Genomic DNA, 10,919 nt, shown 5'->3' on the forward strand with positions numbered 1-10,919 from the left:
TGCTCATGCTGTTGATCACTTGATTGTCTAGATACTGAAACACAGGCGCCCATTGACTCTACCTGTCACCCAGACACTCCACATGCTGAAACTTTCATACTTTACCCTCACACTTCTACCACCTTACACTGCACACAATAACAGCCCAGTATGCATCCTATGCACACTCACTCATACACCAACTACTCAAATATGGTATATTCAAAGGTTACACACACACATTCATTAATCTTTCTCCTCACTAATGTATTCAAAGATCACACATGGCCCTTTAACTTCACACACATTCTGAAGCAATCACAATATCTATCAACTATACATTCAGCGACCAACGAACATCTCAACTGCAAGCACCACCGTTCGACAAGCACCTAATCTTCTTTAAAAAACATCTATGAATATTATGATATCTTGATGTAATATAGTACTTAAAAACACATTAAGATTGTGATCGTAGTCACCGTTCAACACCCATGCCCTCCTTGGATTAGTCTTGCCTAAAAAAACATGCAATCCCGCAGTTATGAATATGGACTGAATCGTAAAACAGCCATTTATAGGAGATGACTCCAGTTACTGGCTCCTATGAACATGTGATGCCTCTTACCAACGCTGTATTTATGGAGATTGTAGTCGATATTTCCCAGTGACTGATCAAAATAACAATCAGTATGGTGATCAGTTCTGTGTATGTTATTTACGCATGTCTGAACGGCTACAGAAGGCACACACGACATATATATACATGCACTCAGGTGGACTGTTAGTGTCGGACGTCCAGTGTGTTACATAAACCAGAATTGTGGTGAGAAAAACCCACGTGCCCTGTAAGCCACTACATCTGTTCTTGGTCACGGAAAGCATTGTCTCGACACTGATACGTAAACCTGAGTTCCAAACGAGAGTGTTTTCACCAAACATCTGCTTTTAGGGGTTTTTTTGTGAACAAAAAAATGGTTGTTTATTGTTTGTTGTGTAACGCCGCACCAAGCAATATTCCAGCTATATGGCAGCGGTCTGTAGATATCAAGTCTGGACTAGACAATCCAGTGATCAACAGCATGAGCATCGATCTACGCAATTGCGAAATGATGACATGTGTCAACCAAGTCAGCGAGCCTGACCACCCGATTCCGTTAGTTGCCTCTGACGACAAACATGGGTTGCTAAAAATCAATTCTAACCCGGATCTTCACGGGTTCCTAATGGCGTATGTAAGACCTAAACTTCAATATAAATACATTGAACACAAATACACTCCAATATCATCCCCAGGGAGCAGGTGACAAGAGTCAATTATCCTGTACTTAAGGAACTTGATACTATCGGTCAAACCCATACTTTACCCTACTTCTTTGTTGTCTCCCTACCAAGACGGAACCAACTACTGTGGAATGACACAGCATCTTAATTAACATGATTTTAAGACGTTTTACTAACCACATCACAGGATATAAACATACTCTCTAGATTCTGCTTCCAGTGTCCAACAAACGAGTGGATTACATAACAGGCAGCAGTAGTTCAACAAATCTCGAAAGGTCGCGTTCTAATTGGAATCAAGCATGATCACCAATGTCGTACATTTATCTGAAGAGATGGACATTTGCACTTGGCAGCTGTTGCCAGGATTCATTAGACATATCATACGTTACTGGTATAGCTCAGGTTTATTGTCGGGTTTTCTTTTAAATGTTACCTACAGCTGTGCTGTCGGTGTTTCATCAAAGACTATGGGTACATGTGTACTCAGTATGGATTTTGCTTAAAGGACATAAACTGTTTCCCGGTATTGGAATAGGCTTTCACTGATCCTTTGTTCACTGAATCATGTAAAAGCGACTTTGTGCAGGTTCACTGGATATTGTTACGATATAATTGTTTTTTATCATCATCGTCGTCGTCGTTGATGTTGTTGTTGTTGGTGTTAATACTATTATATTCAGCCATGTTTCTGATTTAAGGTTTAAATACCCTACCTCAAATTTCCACCCCCATACCAACCCGTGAAGATCCGGGTTAGAATTCAGCAACCCACTTGTTGTAAGAGGCGACTGACGGGATCGGGCGGTCATGCTTGATGACTTGGTTGACCCAGGTCATCGTATCCCAATTGAGTAGATCGATGCTCATGCTGTTGATCACTTGATTGTCTAGATACTGAAACACAGGCGCCCATTGACTCTACCTGTCACCTAGACACTCCACATGCTCAAACTTTCAAACTTTACCCTCACACTGTCACCACCTTTAACCGTCCAGCATGCATCTTATGCACACTCACTCACACACCAAATACTCAAACATGGTATATTCAAAGTTTACACACACACTCACACATTCATTTTTCCTCACTAATGTATTTAAGGATCACACATGGCCCTTTAACTTCACACACATTCTGAAACAATAGCCATATCTTACAATCAACTATACATGCAACAGGCAACGAACAGTTCAGCTGCAAGCACCACCGTTCCACAAGCTTCTCATCTTCTTTGAAAAAACATCTCCCATGAATATTATGATATCGTGATGTAATATAGTACATCAAACACGATCAGATTGTGATCGTAGTCACCTTTCAACACCCACGCAGATTAACATGCCCTTCTTTGATTGGTCTTGCCTGAAGAAAAACATGCAACCCCGCGGTTAGGAATATTGACTCAATCGTAAAACAGCCATTTATAGGAGATGACTCCAGTTACTGGCTCCTATGAACATGTGATGCCTCTTACCAACGTTGTATTTATGAAGATTGTAGGCGATATTTCCCAGTGACTGATCAAAATAACAATCAATATGGTGATCAGTTCTGTGTATGTCTAAACACCGTTTGCCCTTACATAGACAAGTATTGCGCCTTCACAGTTCAAGGGGATATTATATTTTCGATTGCTTCCTGGAATTGGATTACATTAGGAATTCATGATAAGGGAAGGATCCCAAATTTCTTGTGAACATGTACACGATCCACCATTTCCTGATAACATGTACATGGAATCATAAAATGTACAATATATTCAGCCTAAACACAGTGTGCAATTTGAAGTAAATATGTTGATATACACATTATTCATACCGGTTTTTAACTAATCATAAACGCAAAGTAATGTTGAAGTCAATTATTTTAAATAGCAGTTACAACTTTAAAGCCTATCTGATCAAATAAAAAGATGATGATATGAAAATAGTGCCTTAACACTGCATAAATGCATAGAAAAAGTAAACAAAAGTATCACAGCTCGACTAAAGCATTGTATCGACATGTTGATGTTATTGTTGGTTTATTTTTGCTATTTTTATCATTAATGGAGCAGAATATGCTGAAAAATATAACGATTGGTCTGTCGGACTTAACTAAAACACCAGCATTCCCTGATTCACCATCTTAAACTTCACATATCCACTACGTTATGTGTTAGTTGTTCACGGTGTTTCAGTTGTCGATATTTTGCCTTTGTTTCGTATTTTGTATCGTATCGACAGCGAATCATTCATGACGTCAAAATATACTGGAGCCTTGTCGGCTCCAACTTTAGTGGTCAGCTGTCCTAGGATTTAGAACTGTATGCAACTAATGGAATTATTTTGTTAATGCATCTAAAATGTTAAACCTATAAATCAAGGAATAACTAGAGGAATGTATTAGAGAATGTATAATGCATAATAAAATGACACAAGAAGACAAGTTCCGTATAACTTGGGTATTGATAACCTCGTTGCAGTTCGCATATACAAAGAGTAGGCGAGTTCCGTTTTTAATAAACCTGCTTTAAACAACTTCAGTTATTTCAGTTATTTATCATCTTGAGGTGGGAAGAGCGCTGAAAGTGATGCTGATCTCAGACGTTTTCCACTCACTTGAATCTGATAACCTGGTGCAGACAAATGTAGAAAAGGAGCAGCATCGAGTCCGGGATTCGAACCAACTATAGCGGATTTCCGGGACGCCTGTGAGACGCTTAGGGACTCGTTAGGTAACTTGGTCACTCGTTCCTTCAAAAATAAACAGCCTTTTATGAGTGTTTATGATGCAGCTAATCTCCGATATAATGTTCCCAAATACCAGTCATCAACAACGCTTAATGAATCCGTATTAGGCATACCGAAAACATGTCGAATTAAACGTTAGAAGAATTACGCGTTCGCGACGAAAACGCGTCATTCTTCTTCCATCCTGTGTTCTGTAAAATCTCAGCGAGGTCACCAGCGACCAAAATGTCAGGTTAATGTTTGATAAGCCCGACATAGCTTTTCTATCATAGATTCAAGAAGAAAGATAACGATCATCGTGTACACTGAAATGGAGCCGAATAGGTCCCGTCAGTATGTATCCGACACTGACGATGTGGTTTGTTGACACCGGTGACGATTCGTGGAGTAAGACAATACGACAATATCCCTTCCAGGATTCCACAGTTGTACATGTGCTCTGTCAACATGATTACCTTTTGTGTCACCCGTGAAGATCCGGGTTAGAATTGATCTTCATCAACTCATGCGTGTCGAAAGAAGCTCGCTGACTTGGTTGATGATGTATATCATCTTATCCCAATTGCGTAGATCGAAGCCAGTTATATCATTCACTGGATTGTCTGGTCCAGACGATTATTTACAGACCGCAGTCATATTGCAGAAACAATGCTGACTGTAACGTTAAACAACCACAAAAACACTTAGAATCTTTAACGCTCCTTCATTTTTCAGTATGTCAGCAACTTCCCTTTTCTCAACCTCTCAACCTTTGCCATTTTATCATTTGAAATTCATCTGATGTTCTTGTTTTCAACTAGGGAAAACAAGCACCTGTGATCAAAGAATAAGGTTATTTCTGCAACTGCCTTTGAGCTAAAAATCAAATCAAAACATGAGACCCCATTCCACACAAGCCAGAATTTCATATTTCTAATTCTGAAAGAATACAATCTATTGTCCATTGATTGAACACATATGAAATCAAATAAGAAATAGCTTCGTCTGTCTAGTTTCCTTGCCTTATGTTATTTGTGATGTTTGTATCATTTCATAAAAATGTTTTTGTGAAATGTTTGCTAAATTTGTTTCAGTTTAGTGTTGTGTAAAGTAAATGTTGATATAATGATGTAAAGAAATAAGATTTAAGGGTTGATGAATTTTATGTGATTGAGCATCATTCCCGTCATCAAACCATGATACTCGCGAGGCCTCCTGTTCAATCGGGATTCTCGGCAAAATGCATTATACTTTGGACAGCAACAGAACATTGATACTTGATGAATTCACTGTAATTTAAAGCACAAAACTCTTTTCATAATCACTAGAATGTACGAATTCTATTACACCATAAGCACATGGTTACGAATCACTATCAAATAGTGACGACACCAGGTGTTCGCGAACAAGTGTACATACCAATCCACAACAGCAACACCCGTCACAAAGGAAGTCAACTTTCTACTTAAAAACACGTGAACGTATGGTACAAGTAAAAAGGACGTCATTTTGACACTATTGCTTCAAATTTGGAAATGCCGTCCATATTTTTTAAATCTTTAATGAGGCCAAAAATACTGTAATCTTGATCAAACAACTTTTGACCAAGTTGTATGAGGCTCTTTTATGTTTTCTTAGAACATTCTCAACTGTACTTCAAACGTTGTAAAAAGAAGACACCGGCTGTTGGAAAGCTGGAGTCATCTCTCTTGTGATATCGTCTTGTGAAGACGTTTTAGTCTTTCTGAATTTTTTTATTAAAACATTAACCACAGATTTTGATTTGACAACGAGAGTAAACCCCACAATTAAAGCAGTTATATTGGTTAACGGGTACCGCTGATTTGTGTCTCTATTCTCTGACAGACACTTGCTCGAATGTAGTTTAATATGATTTCCTTATTCTGCTGGCCTACTAGAGACGGAGCCAAGACGAGTACCATCTCAATATCATTCAAGACACTTCGTGAGCACCCTTTGTCGTCATCTAGTTTCAGTAATCGATTCATGCAATTTTCAAAAGCTGTTTGTCATTTTACGCCATGTGGAATCTGTTTCAGGGATAATAGAGACTGGTTAGTCTCTGTCGTTGACGTGTGTTATTTACGCATGTCTGAACGGCTACAGAAGGCACATACGGCATACATATATACATGCACTCAGGTGGACTGTTAGTGTCGGACGTCCAGTGTGTTACATACACCAGAATCGTGGTGAGAAAACCAACATCTGTTCTTGGTCACAGCATTGTCTCGACCTGTCAAACATCTGCCTGTAGGGTTTTTTTGTGAACAAAGAAAATGGTTGTTTATTGTTTGTTGTGTAACGCCACACCCAGCAATATTCCAGCTATATGGCAGCAGTCTGAGTCTGACTGGATAATCCAGTGATCAACATGATCTACGCAATTGCGAAACCAGTCAACCAAGTCAGCGAGCCTGACCACCAGATTCCATTAGTTGCCTCTTACGACAAGCATGGGTTGCTAAAAATCAATTCTAATGATCTTCACGGGTCCCTAATGGCGTATGTAAGACCTAAACTTCAATATAAATACATTGAACACAAATACACTCCAATATCATCCCCAGGGAGCAGGTGACAGGAGTCAATTATCCTGTACTTAAGGAACTTGATACTATCTGTCAAACCCATACTTTACCTTACTTCTTTGTTCTCTCCCCACCAAGACGGAACCAACTACTGTGGAATGACACAGCATCTTAATTAACATGATTTTAAGACGTCCTACTAACCACATCACAGGATATAAACATACTCTCTAGATTCTGCTTCCAGTGTCCAACAAACGAGTGGATTACATTACAGTCAGCAGTCGTTCAACAAATCTCGAAAGGTCGCGTTCTAATTGGAATCAAGCATGATCACCAATGTCGTACATTTATCTGAAGAGATGGACATTTGCACTTGGCAGCTGTTGCCAGGATTCATTAGACATATCATACGTTACTGGTATAGCTCAGGTTTATCGTCGGGTTTTCTTTTAAATGTTACCTACAGCTGTGCTGTCGGTGTTTCATCAAAGACTATGGGTACATGTGTACTCAGTATGGATTTTGCTTAAAGGACATCAACTGTTTCCCGGTATTGGAATAGGCTTTCACTGATCCTTTGTTCACTGAATCATGTAAAAGCGACTTTGTGCAGGTTCACTGGATATTGTTACGATATAATTATTTTTATCATCATCATCGTCGTTGATGTTGTTGTTAATACTATTATGTTCAGCTATGTTTCTGATTTAAGGTTTAAATACCCTACCTCAAAGATCCGTGAAGATCAGGGTTAGAATTGGTCTTCAGCAACCCATGTTTGTCGTAAGAGGCGACTAACGGGATCGGGCGGTCATGCTTGATGACTTGGTTGACCCAGGTCATCGTATCCCAATCGCGTACATCGATGCTCATACTGTTGATCACTTGATTGTCTAGTCCAGACTCGAAAATTTACTGACTGTCGCTATGTAGCTGGAACATTGCTGGGTGAGGCGTTAAACAACAGACTCCTGGGCATCTCACCTCTCCTCAACCCATCTTCCCAGGAACATTCAATCTGAGGCAGCATGTGCACAAGTCACTCGTTTGTGTTAATACCTGAAACCGACTCGAATCAGCGAAATTAAAAACATAATGGGAACTGAAACAGTGCCAACAAAACCACCACAATTTGTTTTCCAGCACATAATCTAATTTTCTCGGGAACCAATCATTCTGAGTTTATAGTTTCAACAGCAAAGATCAAACGAGTTAGGAGATTCACAGAGCGCTAACACGTCCATGCACAATGTACAATCCCACAATGATCAAACTCTCCCTTACAGACAAACACCCTCTTTAGCTATTCCCAAGGTAAAACTGTCTAATGTGAAATGTTCATCTACAGGCAAAGGACATTATAATTAAAACACCACGACTTTCCACTCAGTGTATGAGATTATTTTAATGTGACCAGAACTAAAATAACAAAGGGCTCAGAGGGACACCCTGTCTAGACTGTCAGTGACATTCTACTTAAGATGAAGTGTAAAAGGACGTCATTTTGACACTAATGCCTCAAATTTGGAAATGCCGTCCATATTTTTTAAATCTTTAATGAAGCCAAAAATACTGTAATCTTGATCAAACAGCTTTTGACCAAGTTGTATGACGCTCTTTTAGGTTTTCTTAGAACATTCTCAACTGTACTTCAAACGTTGTAAAAAGAAGACACTGACTATTGGAAAGATGGAGTCATCTCTCTTGTGATATCGTCTTGTGAAGACGTTTTAGTGTTTCTGAATGTTTTTATTAAAACATTAACCACAGATTTTGATTTGACAACGAGAGTAAACCCCCACAATTAAAGCAGTTATATTGGTTAACGAGTACCGCTGATTTGTGTCTCTATTCTCTGACAGACACTTGCTCGAATGTAGTTTTAATATGATTTCCTGATTCTGTTGGCCTGTTAGAGTGAGCTAAGACGAGTACCATTTGAATATCATTCAAGACACTTCGTGAGCACCCTGTGTCGTCATCTAGTTTCAGTAATCGATTCATGCAATTTTCAAAAGCTGTTTGTCATTTACGCCCCCTGGAATCTGTTTCAGGGATAATCGAGACTGGTTAGTCTCAGCCGTTGACGTGCGTTATTTACGCATGTCTGAACGGCTATCGAAAGCACATACGGCATACATATACATGCACTCAGGTGGACTGTTAGTGTCGGACGTGTTACATAAACCAGAATATACATGTCCAGTCTACCACCACATATGTTCTTGGTCACATGAAGCATTGTCTCGACACTGATACGTAAACCTCAAAGGAGAGTATTTCCACAATAGATCTACCTGTGGGTATGTTTTGTTTGTAAACAAGAAAAATGGTTGTTTCTTTATTGTTTGCCCTGTAACATGCCGCAATATTCCGCTATATTGGACTATAAATAATCAAGTCAGGACTGGATAATCCAGTGATCAACAGCATGAGCATCGATCTACGCAGTTGGGAACCGATGACATGTGCCAACCAAGTCAGCGAGCCTGACCACCCGATCCCATTAGTCGCCTCTTACGACAAGCATGGGTTACTAAAGATCTTCATGATCACGGGTCCCTAATGGTGTATGTAAGACCTAAACTTCAATATAAATACATTGAACACAAATACACTCCAATATCATCCCCAGGGAGCAGGTGACAGGAGTCAATTATCCTGTACTTAAGGAACTTGATACTATCTGTCGAACCCATACTTTACCCTACTTCTTTGTTGTCTTCCCACTAAGACGGAACCAACTACTGTGGAATGACACAGCATCTTGATTAACATGATTTTAAGACGTCCTACTAACCACATCACAGGATACAAACATACTCGTTAGAGTCTGCTTCTAGTATCCTACAAACGAGTGGATTACATGACAGTCAGCGGTCGTTCAACAAATCTCGGAAAGATCGCATTCTGATTGGAATCAAGCATGATCACCAATGTCGTACATTTATCTGGAGAGATGGACATTTGCAGTTGGCAGCTGTTGCCAGGATTCATTAGACACATCATACGTTACTGGTATAGCTCAGGTTTATTGTCGGGTTTTCTTTTAAATGTTACCTACAGTTGGGCTGTCAGTGCTATATCAAAGTGTATGTCTACATACGCACTCAGTATGGATTTTGCTTAAAGGACATCAACGGTTTCCCTACCTCAAAGATCCGTGAAGATCAGGGTTAGAATTGGTCCTCAGCAACCCATGTTTGTCGTAAGAGGCAACTGACGGGATCGGATCATGCCTGATGACTTGGTTGACCCAGGTCATCGTATCTCAATCGCGTACATCGATACTCATACTGTCAGTGCTATATCAAAGAGTGTGTCTACATACGCACTCAGTATAGATTTTGCTTAAAGGACATCAACTGTTTCCCGGTATTGGAATAAGTTTTCACTGATCCTTTGTTCACTGAATCATGTAAAAGCGACTTTGTGCAAGTTCACTGGATATTTCTGCGATATAATTATTTTTTATCATCATCGTCGTCGTTGATGTTGTTGTGAAAATTATTATGTTCAGCCATGTTTCTGATATAAGGTTTAAATACCCTACCTCGAAGATCCGTGAAGATCAGGGTTAGAATTAGTCTTCAGCAACCCGTGTTTGTCGTAAGAGGCGACTAACGGGATCGTGCGGTCATGCCTGATGACTTGGTTGACCCAGGTCATCGTATCCCAATCGCGTACATCGATGCTCATACTGTTGATCACTTGATTGTCTAGTCCAGATTCGAAAATTTACTGACTGTCGCTATGTAGCTGGAACATTGCTGGGTGAGGCGTTAAACAACAGACTCCTGGACATCTCACCTCTCCTCAACCCATCTTCCCAGGAACATTCAATCTGAGGCAGCATGTGCACAAGTCATTCGTTTGTGTTAATACCTGAAACCGACTGGAATCAGCGAAATTAAAAACATAATGGGAACTGAAACAGTGCCAACAAAACCACCACAATTTGTTTTCCAGCACATAATCTAATTTTCTCGGGAACCAATCATTCTGAGTTTATAGTTTCAACAGCAAAGATCAAACGAGTTAGGAGATTCACAGAGCGCTAACACGTCCATGCACAATGTATAATTCCACAATGATCAAACTCTCCCTTACAGACAAACACCCTCTTTTAGCTATTCCCAAGGTAAAACTTTCTAATGTGAAATGTTCATCTACAGGCAAAGGACATTATAATTAAAACACCACGACTTTCCACTCAGTGTATGAGATTATTTTAATGTGACCAGAACTAAAATAACAAAGGGCTCAGAGGGACACCCTGTCTAGACTGTCAGTGACATTCTACTTAAGATGAAGTGATCTATATTCTGACACCATCCATCCAACACACCCACATAATCAGCTATAATTTGGTAATGAGATTAACAC

Source organism: Haliotis rubra, unplaced genomic scaffold (genome assembly GCF_003918875.1).
Source record: "Haliotis rubra isolate DU_JTF1 unplaced genomic scaffold, ASM391887v1 Scf33, whole genome shotgun sequence".
Taxonomy (NCBI): domain Eukaryota; kingdom Metazoa; phylum Mollusca; class Gastropoda; order Lepetellida; family Haliotidae; genus Haliotis; species Haliotis rubra.